At 40.4% G+C, this 20,292-nt stretch overlaps 1 protein-coding gene across 1 annotated transcript in view; it reads right to left on the bottom strand.

The window, feature by feature from the left end:
- The window catches only part of BMP4 (bone morphogenetic protein 4), a 177,484-nt gene that overhangs the window by 148,326 nt on the left and 8,866 nt on the right, over positions 1 to 20,292 (bottom strand). The window contains exons 3-5 of the mRNA XM_086892270.1: positions 15,843 to 16,013; positions 14,538 to 14,652; positions 11,188 to 11,287 (exon numbers count right to left, since the gene is read on the bottom strand). The gene's annotated coding sequence lies outside the window, so the exon portion shown is untranslated. The remainder of the gene's footprint in view (positions 1 to 11,187; positions 11,288 to 14,537; positions 14,653 to 15,842; positions 16,014 to 20,292) is intronic.

Below are 20,292 nucleotides of genomic sequence, written 5' to 3'. Positions count from 1 at the left end.
GGCATTACTCCATCAAGGAAATAAAAAAAAAATTTAAAAAGTGATATTTTAAAAGAAGGTTATGAAATCAGATGCCATCTTGTGGCCAAATTTCATGGAATTGCTATGGGAAATACAATACAGCCACAAAACACACAATACACAGAGAAGAAATAAGGGATTAAAAGATTGGTGACACACTATGGAGGCTTTTTGTCTCCAGGTTTGTAGTCCTCTGTTAAATGTTTTTCTGTTTGCAGGTGCAGAACAAATTCCTCCACACTTCTAACAATTAAACTCCAGTAAAAAATTTAATTAATGATGAGATGGTCTTTAAGGTCCTTTCTGACCAATGTGTCTATGCATAGAAAAGCTACTTATGGCCTTTTAGATGACTTCAGATCATCTCTCATGTCCCATGAGTTCTCAGCTGAATATGAAACCAACAAACAATCAGGTAAAGCCTTTACTATCACACATTTTAAATTATTCTCATTCCTGTTTCATGGTTTTGTTAATGAGAAATAACAGGATCACAGACTGGTTTGGGTTGGAAGGGACATTAAAGATCATCCAGTTCCACCCCCTGCTATGGCAGGGACAACTTCTACTGTCCCAGGCTGCTCCAAGCCCTGTCCAGCCTGGCCTGGAACACTTCCAGGGATCCAGGGACAGCCACAGCTTCTCTGGGCAGCCTGTGCCAGGGCCTCAGCACCCTCACAGCCAGGAATTTCTTCCCAATATCCTACCTAGCCTTGCCTTCTGTCACTAGGAAGCCATTCCCCTCTTGTTCTGTCACTCCAGGCCCTTGTCTGAAGTCCCTCACCATTAAATCATGTGGCCATCCCACTGCACTGTTGGAGGACCCCAATTCCTGACTGTGAGCACCACAGATATAAAAATAAGTTTTGAAAAACACGGGCACCCAGTGCCACTGAACATACCTTCAGCCTCAGGGACATCTGCACAGGGCTGGGGGATACACCAGATGACCTCCAGGAGCCCCAGGCCTCCTCCAGAAGAGTGACAGCTGGATCCCAGGTGGGATTCCTTATGTGGAAATGGTGCAAGATGCCTGTGTTTGGGGAAATGACCTGTTCCTACCCAATGGAAACATACAGGACAATATATCTGAACATAAGAAGAAATACATCTGAGCTGGTAGCAGCAGCAGTTGTGAGTAAGGGGTTAACTAGCAGCCATTATAGCAGAACTATAGCGAGGAAATTACCCCAACAGAAGTATAATCCACATGGTAGAAGACAAGTGTTATTCACAAGTTATTAATAAAAGAGACCAAAAAGAAGGCAATGCTATACTGTTCTGTTAATCTCATAAGCCCAGATGTTCATGAAATGAAAAACAGTCCAAGTACATGACCTTTCATACTGATGTAAAGGAATGTTTAAGATATGATGGGATGTTATATATCACAGGATGTTAAAAACATCACGGAGAAAATTCAATATGGATAGCAAAAATGTAAAGAATTGAATACTTACAAAAAGATTTATCTGATAAGGTAAAAAAAAAAACAAAAAAAACCCAAAAGAAAAACCATAAAGTAGGTTATAAATTTCCATCATCATTATTTGACATACCTTTATAGAGACCACTGGTTTTACAATGCCAAAGTACAGTAATGGTAGGAATCACTATGGCATGGAATTGTTATAATTATTGTACACTTTCTTGAAAGCATGAAAGGAACTGCTCATTTTTAGGAAGACATGAGATGGCTTTATGTAAAATGTTATGCAGAAAGCACCCTACATGCAAGAGAAATTAAAAATCTATGGACTGTGTTGCAGCCTGCTCCTGGAGTCTGTTCTTGAGATAATCAATTCATTTGGAAGCAAGTTCATTTGAGTAATTAGAAAAACTGGAGATTCTAAAATAAAATGTCTCTGGATGCTGCTCATCCTTTTCTGTTCCAGCCATGGTGAAAGAACCCAAGTGAAAAGCTACAAGTACTGTGTAGAGAACAGAAGGAAAATCTGTGTGTGCAGACAGCAAAGAATTCAGACATAATCTTTTGGTCTTTCCCCTTGTTTCTTTTCAGATGCTTTGGTGTAAAACATGTGGTTTACACTCATCTTTGTGTAAACTTCTCTGGGGTGATTTCAGACACAGGGCAGGCCCTCTGTAAACAAGGTGGACAAAGCTGGGCCTCAGAGCGCGTGGAACACGTGTCTATTGTAGCTCTTTATTCCTAACACCACCTGGCAGACGGGGATTCTGGATTCTGAAGCCACAGACTGGCACATACCCATTGGAAGTGATGGAGTAAAGAAACCCAGCAAAGTCTAAACTCGGGTCCCCGCTCTCCTCTCGCAGCATCCGCATTGTGCTGACACTGGAGCAATGTGGCCTCGGCGAGGGGAGCGTGGGGCAGGTTTGGGAGGTCAGTTTACACCCAGGTCAGCTCAGATGTGTATACAGTATCGAGGTCTGTTTTCTATTTGCTTGTCAAATACCAACACCATAAAGAAAGGAATAGTACTAAATCCACCATTTTAACCTTACACATACCCACAATTACAGCTGAAATAACTCAGCAATTTTTGAGTTATACGAGTGCAAAGAAAGCATCTGCAACCAATCACCTATTTTTTGTTGGTGCTTTTTTTTTTTTCTGGCAATTCTATATCTTAAAAATTGTGAATGCAGTTCTATTTTTTAAAAAAAACTTGTTAAAAAAAAACAACACATGTGCTCTCAGGCTGAAAACACATATGCCAAATTCAGCCTGGAGAGAATTTTTACGGCTGAGTTACAAAACCCTGAAAATAGGGATTTATAATGGAAATGCTGACAGACCATTAACTACAATAATAACATAAATGGAGCAATAGAATTTCCAAGTTATCTCCTTTTTGTTTGTGTCAGCATTCCTGCAGCAAGAGCCTGTGTAGCACACACACACAGCATTAGCAGCACATCACTAAGGACTCTCTCCTACAGTGTTCACAGGATGCAGAGGAAGATGCAGCAGAGGAAGCAGAAAAGGACAATATATGTGATCTATGTCTTGGGGTGCACCACATCTAGCTTGATACAGAATCTAATTAACTCTTGCTGGTTATAGGTTTTGTGAGGAATCCTGCCACCAAGCAAAGACCAAAGTTCACCTGTTTTTCTCTGCGCTGTATCCACAGGAGAGCAAGGCACTGCCTGCTGATCCCACACACTTCCAGTGCCCAGCATGAGGATTGCTTTGAGCTTTCTTTGTGATCCACAAAAGAAAGAGGGAGGTGATAACTGGGTATGAAAGTAGAGCACGGGAGGACTGTTAAAGGATATAACTACGCTTTGCTTGCTCTTGCTTTAAAAGCTTAAGCTCTGTTTTCTCTAAAAAGATTAATATACTGAAAATATGCAAAGTGTCATGCTGCTCAAGATAATTTGTTCCCTGTTACAGGCAGGGATGAATTGTTTAAAATAAGTGGCAGCTAAAGCTACAAAATCTGTGCATTCTTTACCCTTCCAAGAAAACAAAAAATCGTAATGGTGAAGCTGTGTTTAGCCCATCACTGGAAGTTTGCAACATTTTATAAGTTTCCTTATGAAAACAGAATTTGAGATTCATAGAATCCCAGGATGATTTGCATTGGACAGAACTTTAAATCTCATTACATTCCAACCCCCTGCCATGGGCAGGGTCACCTTTCACTAGACCAGGTTGCATCCAGCCTGGCCCTTGAACACTTCCAGGGCAGCCACAGCTTCTCTGGGCAGCCTGTGCTGAGGCCTCCCCACTCTCCCAGCCCAGAACTTCTTCCAGTTATTCTGCACAGGTTTGACACTGGGAGTGAAGGAAAATGACAGATCCGTGAGCAGTTAGGATTTGTCAGATTCAGAGCTTTGAAAGATCCTCCAATACAATCAGCATCTGGCTTGTTCCCTGGCTCATTTGTCCTACACTTCCTAAGACACCTGACATAACAGAAGCAGTATCACTCCCATTTTACAGATGGTTAAAGAAAGGCACAGCAGTGAAATAAATTCCTCAATATTACACACCAGATTTCTTTCAAAACCCAGGAAAAGAACCAAGTTTTCTCCTTGTTTTAGTAACCTCTGCTGTACAAAGCCCAGAGTTTAATCTTTTTCATTTTAAGGGTAAAAAGACTTTGACCTTTTTGACCCTGGAGTTGAAATAACTCATCTGCTTCACAAAAGCCCTGGTTCAGTCCAGAAGTGGAGAGCAAACTCTGAGATCACAGAAATTATTTGCTTCACAAAAATCCTGAGTTTTACACAAAAAGAGCAAGTCTGAACAAAAGAACAGTCTTTTCCTGATAACATCATCAATGACCCTGACAGTCCCTCCCTGATATCACCCTTTTTTGACATCCACCAGCTCCCCCAATGCGGAAGCATTCTCCTAAAAACATTATTCTCTATTCTCTGCATCAAAAGAAGGAAAACCAGTGGCTGTAGCAACTCAAGCTGCTTTGCTGATCCTTCTGCCACTATTGCTCTGCTTTTGTCCAACACACGTGTCTGAGTGAGCCTCGTCTGTGCTCGGGATATTTGGCAGGCCGAGCACCCTTTGTCCCCCTCGCATGCCGAGCACTCCACAAAACTGCTCCCAACAGCGCACAGGCGCTCACGCCACTGTTTGGATTAGAGAGCCTGGAGATGACACGTGGCTCTGCCTATTGTTTACAGCCCAGGATAACACAACAGACACTCACTTGTCCCAGTGTCTCGCCAAGATTAGCACGTGGAAGAGCAGGAGCTGGCCAGGGCTAAGGCTCAGCAGGACAGAGGTTAGGCTTGCGGGCAGAGGGAAAGGCTCCAAGGAGCGTTGCATTTCTTTCGGAGCGAGGACACGTGCTCGTGGATTATCAGGATCCGTGTTCTGGAAGTTTTCTTTCTCCTTATTGATATTGAGCTCTCTCACAGCAACATCTGTGAGCAGCATTTTCTACCATCTCTGATAAGCCAAAAGGTTGTGTTGCATCCATGTGATGACCCAGCCTCAGAGATAAATGCTTTCCTCATTTCCCAGCTGGCTGTGGCATTGTAGCCCATTTGGACTTGGAGCCTTGGCATCAAAGAACCTCCAGGTGGTACCAAGGGCTGCAGCACAACTTCTTTCCCACAGCAAATGTGGGCAGGTTGTTGCCTTTCTAGCACACCGGCTATCCACAAAATACTGTCTTAAGTGTGTGGAATCACAGACTGGTCTGGATTGGAAGGGACATTAAATACCATCTTGTTCCAAACTTTTGCCATTGGCAGGGACATCTTCCACTGTCCCAGATTGCTCCAAGCCCTGTCCAGCCTGGCCTAGAACACTTCCAGGGATCCAGGAACAGCCACAGCTGCTCTGGGCAACTTGTGCCAGGGCCTCACCACCCTCACAGCAAGGAATTCCTTCCCAGCATCCCATCTAACCCTGACTTCTGTCAATAGAAAGCTATTCCCCCCCTTGTCCAAAGTCCCTCTCCAGCTCTCTCATAAATCTTCTTTATGTTCTGGAAGGGTGTAAAGGGAGTTCTGCACTGGAAGGAAGTTCTCACCCTTATTTTCAAGGGACCAAATGGCCTAAAGAAAACTGGTCCAGAAGCCTACTGCCACCTCCATATTTCCCACCTTAAGGATACTGCCACAGCTGATATTAAAATGATGATTATTGCCCTGGAAATAAAGCTGCCAGGCAATAGAACATTTTCTGCTGTACTCAAGCCAGCCACGAGCACTTTCACCTCCTTATCCAAACCCGTCTTAAACCTTCCTTTCCACAGGAAAAATGCACTGTTCAACCCCATCCAATAAGCAGCAAACCAAAGGCAGTCCTCCCTCCTTTTTCTCCCCACATTCACACTGCCATGCTTTGAAACTGGAAAGAAATGTGGGGTTTTTGCAAATAATCACCAGAATTGAAGCACTGAAGCAGCCAACAGAGTGTTAAGCTGGCAGCTGGCTGCACTGGGGAATGGCAATAGGATGACTATTCCCAGAAGGAAGACTTAGCTCAGTAATCCCCAGCCATGCTGGCACTGCCTGAAGAAGGTTGGCATCTCAGAGCTCGATAATATGGTATTAATCATGTTCTTGTCCTGTATAGTCATCATCAAAATCAAACAGCAAAACCAAGAGGAACAGGAAATGCTGAATTAAGGTAACACTTCCCCCACATAAACCACTACTCCAACCTAATCCTGCTCCTCAGCCATGCCAATCCCAGTAAATTAGACTTCTCAAACTGTTTGAAGTCCTGAGCAGCCAGCTCCAAAGCGAGGAGCAAGTACGGGGCCTCCAGCCACAATGCCTCCCTGCCAATTTCATCCTCCCCAGATGCAGGTTCATGAGCCATGACAAAATCTGGGGGCAAAGTGGAACAGATGCAGGGAATTGCTTCTCCTGGTCTGAGGTTTCAACAGGAATGCTCCAGACTGCTTTGGTGAGGGTTGAAGGGAACAGGCAGAGCTCAACACCTGCCCTCACCCTGCTCCACACTCCATGGTTTCACTGTGTCATGGTGAGAAGGACAAACTCTCACTATGTGCAGTCTTAGCTTTTAAAGTTACAGAACTCCTTCTAAGTGATTTATAACATTATAAAGTGGTTTGAATTAGTGAAAAATAGAGGGGCTAGAATTTTTTTATTTTATTTTTTATTTAGTGCTTCAATTGGTTTGGTTATTTGTTTCAATACAGGAGATCAAAAATAATCCTGGTGTTCACAATGAGCAGTAAAGGCCTTTCAAATATGTTGGAATAAGTTTAAAAGCAGGTGGTTACCTTATTAAGTGTTAAATATTCAGAGATGAAATACGAGTCTGTTTCCACCTAGGGCATGCAGTAAATGGCTTCCACATATGCATAACAATCCATTAGCACAATAAAAAAAAAAAAATTAGTTATCCAGCTGAAATTTGAACAAATATGTACTAAATGCAAGAATTTCAAAGGATCCATTTTATTTTAAGAGCTCTTGATCAGCTGGATAACCCTGGGTCCCCTAATCTAAACAAATACAGCACAATAGAAATTATTCTTTGGAATTCTTTTACCCACAAAGTATTTGTGGGAGGGGAGGTGGGTGGACAGAGAGTGGTTTGAACTCATCAGGTACATGACAAAGAACATTCAGATTTTCATTTCCTAAAAGGATTGGGAATTCCATGGGCTGGAAAGCAGCTTTCCAGGATAAGGTGCTTCCTTGAGTCTGCAACATCAATAAAATTCACTCCTGAAACTCAGCTTAGTGAAGCAAACTAAGACTGCTCTCAACATTTTGATGGCATTTTAGCAGGTCTCATCTCTGCATGACTTACCCACTGCAAAATGAATTTGTTGAACTTTAACTGACTCTTTTGGAGCAAAATATTCACTGGCAGGTGGGCTCCAAAGGGACAAGTATCCAAGCTTAATAAACATGCAGTCTAACAGCTTGTGTGTGTTTTAATAACCGTAACAATTTTGTAGCTATTCAAAAAACCCAAAATAATTTTATTTTTACAACAACCTGTAGCAAGTCAAATCGGGAATAGGGCAGACTAAAGCTAAAGTAAATGCCCATAAACTTTTAGCCATATATGCAAAAAATAAAATTCTACAATAAAAGCTGTTTAGCAGTCCCCATGCCCACATTTCAGCTGAAGGGAACTGTTTCAGTCACATGTGCTTTTTCTCTGGAGAGTTATGTTTGGTATTTTACACTCAACTCTGGCACTATTTTTCACTTGTTAATTGGAAACCACAATCACTTCTGCAATGTTTTGCTCTGCTTTCTGTACTTGTGATCTGCACTCAACTTGTCAAATATGTAAAGCCCAAAGCTGTCCTGACAAGGGAACAACATCTGTCCCAGCTCTCCTTGGAGCTGACCTTCCACAAAGTGAGTCCTGGCTTCCATCTGTAGCAAACAGGTTGTTACTGGAACGACAAAAGCCAACTGTACAACCTGCATGAGAACAAGACTTCAGCATTGTGTCTGTTCACACCAGGGTGGAGTTCAGCAGTCAGATTCATCAAAATGTGTGCATTTTGTACTGAAATGGAGAAATTTTAGAAATAGATGCAAATCTTCTTCAGCATTAGCTTTCTGGTTAATTAGGGGCTACTTGTAGTCATGTCACACAATGTAAAATCTGCTGTATGATAGAAAACTTTATTGTTGAGATTGTTGTCATGGACATTGTTAAAAAAAACATCAGCCCCACTGATGGCAGGGCTGTGGGATCTCTCTCAGATAAATACACATACACACACATGCCTGTATATATATGTATGTGCATTGTAGTTATTCTCATGTCTTAGCAATTAAGCTCCAATTTTAAACAGCACCTTTATGGTAACAGTAAAAACTATTTTCTTAATCACTGGGAAGGAGACTGAATCACCAAGGCTGTACCAAACCAAGCTTGATTGCTTCAACCATTCAAGTAAGCAGCTCCTCAAAAGTTTTCATGAACAAACCTAATTTTCATCCTGTATCTCTGATACAAATACATTCCAGCACTACCTCTCCTTCCATTTAAGTGCACACAAAGAACAAAAATATCCCTAAACAAGACAGCTCCCTGTATGGGGACTTGGACATGCTGGGTTAATAGCTGGACTCGATGATTTTAGAGAGCTTTTCCAGCCTAAATGATCCATGATTCCATACCCACAAGGACTCTGCCCAGCCTTGGTTTGAGCTTCACCTGTTCTGTTTCCCAGGTACCTCACCCCTGGTTCCTCCCAGCAGGCAGGGACATCTAGCGACTAAAAAAGGATATTGCAAATAAACAACCACATCTATTTCCTACATTGTTTTGTTAAAATCAAATCTATTTTGTTGCTGTGGCTGATGAGATATTTTCAACACATAAAATAAGCCAATACCATATCCATTCACCGACCATTTTTACTTGGTTTAACACTGATCAGGGGAAATCAGAGGGTAAATAATTTATTTTTTTTAATCTCACTCTAGAAAAATATTTTATTTCCTTGCAGTAATATCTCAACAGGAAAAGCTGCCTAGAAAAAAAACATTTTCTTCTTTGCACAGATCACTAGAATTCTGAACTTCTTAAGAGAACATTCACAAGTTTTGTTTCATTACGTGTATCTTATGCTTCAAATAAGACATAAAGCAACATTCCACATCACTATCCTCTTTCTTTTTCCTCCACATCTATAAATGCTCTCATGGAAAAGGCCCTGGTAAGTAAACCCATATTTCTGACCTGCTGCATGTCTAACATTTCTTCTTTAATAACTCCATGAGCATAGCAGGCTCTTCCTATTAACTACATTACATCATCATTATCAAAGACGAAAGGAAATTAATTTTGTTTTCCAAAGACTTGGCAATAAGTTGAGTCTTTACTTCATCAGACATCTGCTGTTTTTCTACGTATGTCATTTGTGAAGCAGAGTTTTCCTTATGACTTTATTCTCCTCACAGTTTAGCATGCCACACTGTTTACCAGGGAAATAAAGCGGAGCAGGATTTCTCATTTGGTCTCCAAAAGTGTAAAGCTAACTTAAAGCCGATATTATAATCTTTATTTCAGTTTCACATACTTTTTCTGGTCTAAAATAAAGCTCAGCAAAGACTGTCATGCAAATATAACCTCTCATGGTCTTTGCCTGAAATTTATTACTTGTGCTGCAGGACTTTGTTTTAACAGATGGGACTTTATCAGCAAATTATATGGGCAGGCCACCAACTTCCCTCAGGAATGGAGGAGTGCTAGTATTTACTTGGGCTCTTATCTATGCACTTAAAGTCATATTCTAACCACAAACTTCTATTTTCATTTATTGATAGAAAACACAAAACACAGAGAATCTTCTGTTCTAAAACACTGCATCTCCAACTCTTGTGCTCCCCCTGTATGGGATCAGTAGCTGCTGTCAGATATTTCACGTGAGGAAAATTTCTCCTCTGTAAAATGTCTCCTTTTCCTTTTTAAAGTTGAATAGGTGTGACAATGTGTTTTCACTTTCCCCAGGTAACTCCATTAATGCTGCACAAAAGGGAACAATTAAGATCACCTTTCCAAATATTTATTTTGCTAAATAATTGTTGTGGTTTGCTTGGAGTTTTTCTCCACTTAACTACATTGTAATTTACCCTGCAAATAATATTCTATAAGAGAATTTTGCTCATGGAAAGTCCTAAACTACAGCCATCAGCACATCAGGAACTTGAAGGTTTAGTGAATGTGTCCAGAGTGACCCCAATTTCATCTCTACTACCTTGAAGGGCTCAAAAAAGTAATCCTGTTCAGTGCAGGACCACCACAGGGAGAGGGAGGGAATCTGAGCCCCCAGGCCAGCCTGGCTCCCACCTGCTCCAAGGTATAACCTATGTGGGACATTGTGGGCTGAGTAAGAGGCAGGTGAAGGAGAAAAACTAAATAAATAATAACTCCAGGGAGAGAAAGAACTAGTGATAAGCACTGAGTGTCATGCTAGCTGCCAGCTGCTAAGTCCCGTTACAGAACCTGATATTTATGCTTACTGCTAATCAAGATCTAAAGATGTAATTTATAATTTATCTCTGAATTGCACACATCATCCTCAAACAAACACTTTTTGAAGAAATTTTGAAAATGTGCACTCTACATCGAATGACTCCACTCAGCAATGCCCTCTGAAAGAGATGGAATTCTGAAAAATATGGTATAAGGCTTATTTTAAGATTTTCCTACTGAAACACTGTTTCACAGCAGTTTGAATCAATAGGAAGGATGCCAAGTAAATTCTTTCAAATGGGAAAGAAAATTTTAATAGAAAACCATGTAAAAACTTGCAAAAAAACCACTGAAACACTTTAAGTGTTTTGTTCCAAATCATTGAAAATAGCATTAAAACTAAACTATGCTTTCCTGTTCAGTGTAATTCTTTTAATACAGTTTCATTTGTGTGTGTGTTATAGGATCCATACTGTAGGACCCAATCCTGTAATAACCCCCCTGGAATTTTCTCATGAAATCCATCTAGGAATATTTGAGCAATGCATTTAAGACTTGACATTCAGTCAGATGAGACTCTTTGTTAGCAGAAAGATTCCAAATAAACTGTCAACTATAAAGTTCAGAATCCAGCACAGAAACCACCTACATCATTGTGAGACACAGTAAAATAAACTGTTCAACTACAGTTTAATGCAATTTGTGTTAATTTTTACTCTTGATGACTTGATTATCCTGTTCTTCAACCACATATAAAGCCCCACTAAGCAATGAGATACCTCCATTGTACTCCGTGGGTCTTGGATGAGACCTTGATGGCCAAAGTCATCCTGTTTTATTCCCAGAATGAACAGCTCCCAGTCCAAAAATGTGGTATTACTGCAAGAAAATGTATCAGAAACTGGACCTCAAAGGAAAAGTTAGTAATACACTTCTACAGAGAAAGTTTGAAAACATGCTACAAAAGTAAGAGGATTTGTAAAGCAACCCTGTGAAAATCTGGCCATGGTTCTGGCCCAACAATCCATATCTGGATCTCAAATATTCCAACATTTACAGATAAGATATAAAGCAAAACAACAACAAGGATTAAGGTTATTTTCTAAATAATCACCAAAATCATGCTTAGAGGCAATAAACAATTGCCAGAGCTGTAACTCATGTGAGAGCAGTTAAGCAAAGGCAAATTCCAAGGTATTTTAGCTGAATGTTGTGTTCAAATTCTGACATACAAGGATAGGAACTCATGTGAAATGTGGACCTGGATTTCAATTTTAAACTTCTTGCTGTTAAAGTTCAGGGTACGTTTGGGTCACGCAGCTCAATATGGGTTTAGATCTCTACAGGATATCGGGGTTTTTAAAGATACTTTTCATTTTCAAATGTGACAGTTAAAAAATCCTGGGTACAATAAACCATTTGACTTGGGGGAAAAAAAATTGAGCTATAAACTGAAACCAAAGTAGCTCAACTTGGGAGTGTCCCAGCTGCAGAAAACTCTTAATTTTAAAACATTTTGATTGATCCCCAATCTCTTAGAATTACACTGAAGTAAGGGCTGTGCACCCTTCTGAAATCGGGCTATGCCTCAATTACTTCATCTGCGGATAAATTTCATTGTTATTTGAAACATGTGCAAAAGGCAGATACCAGTATACCCTAAAATTGATTAAATATCTACCTCATTAAAATACAAACCCTACAGTATAAGAGGCCCTGCTATGAGGGTTCACTTTGCATTAAGAATGCTAAACCTTGCCAGGGAAATACCATTCTGGATCTGGATCAATCCAGTTTAGTTGGACAACATCTGTATTTTAGCAGCTGGACACTTAGAGCACCCACAGCCTCATTAGGGCTTTCCACTGACAGCAAAAACAAACTGACTCACCTGGTTGTCTCCAGTAATCCAAAGGAGAAAGGTAAACAGGAATCCTCCTCAGATAAAACCTTGCAGTGAAAAGCTTCATCCCATGTGAAGCTGACATTTTTGAGCCCCAAATTTGGATCAGAGTATTTCAGAATGTTTTATGAATTCAAAAGTGACTCAAGGAAACGTGAAACCTGACAGGCTATTAGTCCATTCTGGGGGACTATTACCTTCCAGACAATTATTTTCAACATAAAATTCTGAGGTTTGGAAAACCCTTGTGCCACTTCCCATGAGGATTTACAGTCTGCTGGCCAAATGTGTCTCTGTCTTGTGATACAACACACACAGTAACACTGTGATTGCTGCCCTTGAATTAACAGACAGGAGAAAAATCGTGCATTTGTTCTGAGACACTATTAAGAAAAGGGTAATAATTATTTTTAAATTATAGAAAAAACTTACATAAACACAAAACTGTCAGGAAAACTGTAGGTAAAGCCAGTCCTATCTTGGCAAGGAAGCAAACTAGGTGAGTAGTATTCAGACATTCTGCCTGGATGGATAATTTTTCCTGACCTTGCCCTACAAGGTATGGTGTACACAAATAGCAGGAATAGCACTTCCCAGAGACTCTCAGTTTTCCATGCATGCAGAAAAGCCTCTAGGAATCACATAATTCCCTTATGTAAAAAAAAAAAGAAAAAAAAAGTCACAAATGTGTGCTGGATCTGTTTGATGAGATTGTTAATTGTTATCTTGTTTTTGGAGGGAGAGTTGGGAAGATGCAGACTGAAAGCCAGAGGAACAGCTCCAGAGATGGTACGCTACACCTTGCTGATAATTTGCCCTGGAGCTCACACCTGGTAGCGTGTGCCACATGGAATGCAAGTCCAGGAACCCCACAAGGAAAACAGGAGTCATGATCTTAGGTTTTCACTATCCAAACACCTCTGGAAGCCAACACTGCATGCTTTCTGTGCTCCTGTGCTGCTACCTGAAAAGAAGGAGCAGGTTGCAATCTGGTTTAATCCTCTGGGTGAGCACCACAGCAACCTGTGGATCACAGCTGAGCACCCTCATGATCAAGAACCTCTGCAGGTGTTTTTCAGCCATATTTTGCTACTACAGCTCTGGGAGAAGCAGTTGAGCTCCACATTGCTGCTGCTCAAAGCAGTGCCCACAAGGTGTACACCCGCCCTGTAGTTAAGCAAGGAATTTGAATGGGTGCTTGGTGAACAGGATGAGTTACAGAGTTGTATCAGGTTTAAATCAATCCCTTTTCAGCAGAGCACTTATGTATGTGATTACCTTTAAGGCTGTATGTTCCTCATTAAGTCGGTGGGGTTAAGTATGCCCTTAATGATATAACAACGATCAGAATATGTTTAACTCTTTTACAGATGGCAGCCCTGAGCCAGAACCCTCATTAGTGCTCCTGCTACACTGACAAAGGGACTGGGCCCTTTTACTACAAGGGAAATGGGATGTGGTCTTTCATAATATTTCAAGCATTAAATCCAAATGCAGTTTCCAGAAGAAAGCCACTCAAATCCACACGGACATCCCAGTTACATTACTGTACATCTCACCTCCTGAGTTCTGCATGGAAATGTCCTGAGTGTGGAAGTGACTGTCCCAAGCTCTTGGAGGATCGTTTGTAAACTTGGCATGAGGTTTGTTTTCTAAAATGCTGCTGTGAACAATTTGTCACTGACGGAAAGTCTGACAAACAAGCCCCTCTAGGCTAATTCAGAAAATGATTAGGAATGCTTCTCTGGAGCTAAAGATGGAATACAGACATTGAAGGCATTGCTTTTACTTATGACACCCAAACACTGCCTTAAAATAAAAATAACTATAACAATGCAACGCCAAGAATCCAGAAGTTAGGAAATGCCACAAACTTCATTCTGCCCTTTTTTGAGTCAGGTGTCCATGACATGATCATGCACAATTCTTTTCCACCAACCCACCATTTCATTCATTGTGAGGAAAGAATTAGGGCTGTCCAGGACAGAGCTGTCTGTGATTTCAAAACCAAGCAGTTATTCAACTTCTTTCTATTCTTCCATTCTACATGCAACCCAAGGCTTTATCCTGTACATGGCCTTAAACTCCAAATTTAATATGGATTTATCTGTTTTCTCTCAGGCATTCCTAGGGTATTTTTAGCAAAACATCCAAGTACATCACACTGAATAAAAAGTTTGTCTTTACAACAGATATGTGAGAATAGAATTAACAGTTTCCACTCACCATCTGTTGTTTCCTGATACCTGTACTTCCTACTTCACTCCCATTTTCTCCATTGGAATTCCCATCAAGTGATTCTTCCTATTATTTATCCTGATTATGTAATTAAGAGACAGCACTAGAAGCAAAGAAAAAAAATTATGAGATGAAAACTTCAGAGAATTTGGCTGCCAAACTCTAAAATGCCTCTACTAAACATCTTTGAACTAAAATCTTTTGAGAGCCATACGGCTTGGCCAGATTTAGGAAAAAAATTACAGGGATGCCAAAATTTGATATAAAAATGTCTTTCATATCAGATTTCAGGTGTTTGACAAAAGCCTGCTTGGGCTCACAATGAGAATGGACAAACCTTTGTTTTGCTTGTGGGTTCTTTGTTTTATTTACACAGTGTCCTTTTCATTAAAGCATTTCTAGTAGAGTGAGAGTATTGCTAATAAAAAACAGTTAAAAGTTGTAACAGAGATCAGTGCAATATGCACTCAAAGCGTCTCAGTTCTTCTGGGGATGCCAATTGAGACTTAAAATAAAAATTTAGGAATAAGGTTCCTTAAATTTAAGGATAAGTAATACAGATTAGTAGGCAAAGGGATGTTAGACATTGCAGTGACTCCTGGTGGCCAGTTGATGCAGAAAAGAAAGGGAATATCAGTGTAAAACCCATGACACAAGGGTGATGTTCACAGGCTGGCAGGATCCTGTGAGCTGCAGGCACTGTCCAGAAAGGTTCTTCCCTCTGGGCACCTTGCAGGGATGTCATTTCTGTGGAGCACCAAAAACATCCAGCAACCACCTCCTGGCAGCTGGGATTCAACTCCAGTCAGCAAGGGAAGCTTCCCAAAGGAAATCTCAATTGTCCTTTTTTTTTCTGATCTCTTCCAGCTATTTGTGTACCTAGTTCTTCCTTCATCCCCTAAATTTTGGGTGGTGATGAAAATATAAAAGCTAAAAGGTAGTGAATAGTAGGAAAATATAAGAAGTGTATTAAAGATGGCAAATAGTGCTTTTCCCTTGCTGGAAATGTCAAGGAAAGATAGACATTTCTGATAAATCTCCAGTAGAAAATAATGAATTTCAACCAATAAAATCCTAAGAATATATTAAAAAAAACAAAACAGCATAAAATGTCTTTTGTGATTTAGTCAGATTTCCACAAAAATAAATAATTTCAGCATAAAACCCAAAAATCTAAATGCTTTATCAGAAAAGAGTCAACAGCAAATTGTGATCACAAGTACTCTAATGCATTTTAAGTTTCCTTATTGTTGTTTTTCTGAGTAAATCCTTGTGGACCACAAATAGGATCACCTGTTTGATTTCTTTCACTGAAACACAGAGTGATCCCAGAGGGCAGCCAGTGGGATCTAGGGATGATGCTGTAATTCCTTCAGGCTTTGTGGCTTTATTTGTGGGGATTTCTTTCCACTGGCCTCCAAAGGCTCTTCTCAAGTATGACTCCTCCACCCAGGATGTGAAATGCTTTAGGACAGACATGTGCAAAGGGAAAAAAGAAATCTGTTTTAAATGCAAAGGAAGATGAAACAGATAAAGGAGTGATTTTAATTTAAGCTAATGAGAAGTGTACAATTCATTTTAAAATTAATATATTTATTTCTTATAAATAAAATAGAAATGAGCTTTTTAGAAATTAGTATTTTTGTGGAGGATGATGGCTGAGACACACACAGACAGTGAAGGCAGATGCTGCTACCTAAACATGTAAACCACTAAGTTATACAAAGTGCCTCTTTGCTTTTAAATTGACTGAAAATAAATCAATTTGATTTTAATTTTTAAGTCAGCTCAAGTAAGCACAAGATTCCTCCTTTTCTTCATGTTCACTACTCTAGGCAGGAATAAGGTCACCCCTGGCCACATGGGGGGCAGGATTTACATGAAGGCCCCAGTGGTGATCTGTGGAAAAGTCTTTGAGCAGCAGGAACAGCATCCAGGCTTGCTCCTCACACGGTTGTGCTGACAGGTTTGGAGCTGCCCTTCACACTGTCACAGTCAGGCTGCTCATGCCACGTTCCTCCCCCCTTGTTCCCTCCATGTCATTTTATTTCTTTGACTCATATTTAGTGCTAACAAAGCTCCACACCTCCATCCCTATGGACTGAGGGCCCCAATTCCTTCTCTGCACTTCACAGCGAGCTCAGCCAAACATCCACGCTGAGGCAGCTTCCCAGGCATCCCACTACGGGATTTCCTTGAGAGGGTTCTGGGGCTCATCCAAAACCCAACAGAGCAATGGGCTTTCCCCCACACCATCCCATCAGAGGACTTCAACTCCAGCCCAGTGTCACTGCCACCTCATCAAGCAGAAACAGAGGTGCCAAGAAAGTGCTGTCCTACCCCACAACTCCAACTTGTCACCACCTCAATGTGAGCCAGTGATATTTCCTATTATTTCCACAGATCTCCAGGGTGTGAATCTGGGATATGGGCTGTAAACATAATTCACAAAGCAAGCTGAGGCTGCACTGATAAATTGTATTTCTTACCCCTTTAAACACTCAACACACCAAATGCATAAAACATCTTGTTTATTAACTTCTTCCTGTGTGGACAGACCCACTCCAGAGAATCAGCCCATTTTTTTAATGTCACATGAATAAAAATCAACATTGGATGACAATCTACTGTGGACCCATTTATGGTGATTTATTGAAGCTTAAGACACTACTTTCTAAACGTATTTTGTGTAACCCACCTGAGAGTCTGACCATCTGGATAAATAAGATTTTTCTAATATATTTCAAAATGTTTCTGCATTTGGCCTGCAGATACCAGTGTTTAAAACTTCAGCAGTAGGGAAAAAAAGCCAAATTACACAAAGGCACAAAGAATTCCTGATCAAAACTCTGCCCAAATCCTCAACTGCTGCAAATTGGCATGAAGCAAACTTACAGGGGGCAGGAATCTAGTGAGCTATTTAGATATGAATGGCTGTAATTCCACAGGATCTGAAATCCTTTTTCTAGAAGAACTCAGGCAATCAAGGCTCACCAGATTGAAATGAGTATCTTACAGGCATGATGCTGTGAGATAAAAGGTATGCTGGCTTCTTTCCAGCAAGGAACTTGAGCATGTCCTTATCTTTAAGCTTAAGAGCAGTCACACTGAAATCTCATGCTTCATGGGCCTGAAATTAAACATTAACTCAAGGATTTGGCTCGGCCAGTGCCAATGAAATTTTAAAAGTGACAACTCCAAAAGCCAGGATTGTTTTGGGAACAGTTACTCAGGTGGATCTGGTCTGAGCTCAGCTGACAGTCTCAGGGAGGGATGAAAGTGCTGTTACCTTTCTGCTTTCCAGTTATTTCAGGCCTGACAGTCTCCCATTTAACTGTGGGAAATGTTTTCAAGTCAGCAAATGGCTATTACAATAACTGAGAAAATTTAAAATAAACTTATATAATGCCTTGCAAAATGTAGCATACATACACCTTTGTCTCAATGATCCAAAACACAAATAGAGGAAAATCTAAAAATCTGTCACAAAACTTTAAATTGACTGTTTTGTCAATAGCTGAGTATTTTGCAGCATTAACCTGCAACTTCAGCTATTAAAAGTAAGTCAAGGAAACAGGAAGTGAAGATGAAAATCAGAAAGAATAAAAGCTGCAAAATTAAGCTGTTCTCTTTCACATGTGAAATTCCATATAAAATACTTCCCTATAAATAGTTGTCAATAAACACAACTGCTGCAAATGTATTTGGTAAATGTTGAGGTCAAAGGCCTCAACTGTTTATTGCCTTGTAAACTCAAAGGCAAGTAAATTTATTGCCTGAACGAGTTTCAGAGTATTGGCCATCATAAAAACTCTGCATCCAAGGTACAAAACAGCCCATGGGCTGTACCACAACTATTCCACACACAACTCAGGGCCACCACATGTAGCATAATTCCAAATATCAGAATTATATCAGAAAGATATTACTGCCATGCTGGATGTACACTGCACTTCACAGCTGGAAGAATGGATCTCACAATTTATATGATCTAGGTCTCACAGACATAAGATTATTACTTTATATTACATCTTTTCTCTAATTTTAAAAAGGTCAAATTGGTTCTAAAGTTTTCTATAAACTCATTAGAACCATGGTTAGTGTTTAGTGCAAAATCCTATCCTTCAATCCATTACTCATGACTACATTTCCAGCATTAATGTTTTGAGAACCTTGTTGTCTTCCAGCTCTAAAACATAAAAGGGCCAGTTCAGAAACAAAGTACATATATGTGTGTGTGTATATTTATGTATACACATATGTAACATATGTGCATATATGTTTTCTTGACCAGGGTCCTGCTTAAGGAACATGATGTTTCTGTCCTCTGAAGTTACAGCTCTAAAACTGAATGTGCTCAGTGCTCTTCTTCACGTGATCCTCTCTCAAGTATTGTATGATTGTTAATTAATGTAAATTGGGAGAGAACAATCTGCATAAATTGGATAGAGAATAAATTCTAGGCTAAAGCTAATATGGCATTTGGCATAAAATATTACACTTAGTAATCTAGCCTGTGAATTCCTCAGGGATTTTCCCTCTGATGTTTTTCTCTGTACTGTGGAACATGCAGCCGGTGCTAGGAACTTTGGGGTAATTCCAATTTTTAATCCCCTTCCGCTGTGTGGTCAAAAGGAGCTGTCCGGCTGCCCAAACTGTGCTTTCCAATTTAACTGGAAGTGTGTCCTGCCTCCACTCTGTGAGTCCATTCGTGAGTAGCTGATGATATCTGCAGATAAAGCTTTGCAAGCTGTTATTTGAGAGTGAAGCTGCTGTCAGGGGATGGAGCAACTGAGTGCATCTGCCACTCAGCAGCCCCACCATCCCCACTTCAGCTGAGCACACACACACATGGACAGGCACATGTCACTGCATGCACACAGACAGTGCCCCAGATGGACAGGAAACCCATCAAACAACAAACAAACAGCACTGGGTTTAAAAATCTACTTCCACAGATCTGCAAGCTCAAATAAGTCAGAGATCTAAATAAAAAGCACCCAGGAGCATGCACAGGTACACCTCATTTCCTAGACAGCTATGGCCCAAGCGCAGAATGTAGATTTTTGGTTTTACTCCAGACAGATCTAAATGTTTTCTGATATTGTTTGCATTAAAGAAAACTTTCTCAGCTTTCCTCCAGCCCTTCCTTGGAAATGTTAAATGATAAACATTGCTCCATCTGAGAAACTGCCCCAGTAGATTCCATGCACAAATATCTCTTCAATGTCAACAAACCAACACTTAAACTGAAAGGTACTGTCATGCCCACCCTCCTTCTTTTATTTGCACCTTTTAAAAAAGCACAGTCCAAACCACACATAGCATGTGACAAGCATAATACCACAACACAGTTATGTAAGAGTGGGCAAATCAAAAAGTTTAACACCTTTTCCTTTTTTTTCTAGAACAGCTTCATCCTGGGACGGCAATAAACAAATGCAGAACACTTGTGACTGAAGACTTCATTGGAGCAATGGACAATATTTCCAACTCCAGGAAATTCAGCTCCTGCTTCTTTCCACACCAGAACCATTTAAAACACCCACTGATGAGGATTTATCACTTAGAGGCACTGACTTCTTGGGGGAAAGACTAAGAAAGCAGTACCTCCATCCCTAACCAGTGTTACCTGACAGAGCATTACTCATGGTAGTAATTCCACTGGGGTTAATGGGATTCATCAATAGAATGGTTAAGGTGAAGGAGAAATTGATTCCAAATTAACACAAGGATAAGATAA

The sequence above is a fragment of the Cyanistes caeruleus genome, chromosome 6 (genome assembly GCF_971803275.1).
Source record: "Cyanistes caeruleus chromosome 6, bCyaCae1.hap1.1, whole genome shotgun sequence".
Classification (NCBI taxonomy): Eukaryota; Metazoa; Chordata; class Aves; order Passeriformes; family Paridae; genus Cyanistes; species Cyanistes caeruleus.
This window is presented reverse-complemented; position numbering and strand designations above follow the sequence as displayed.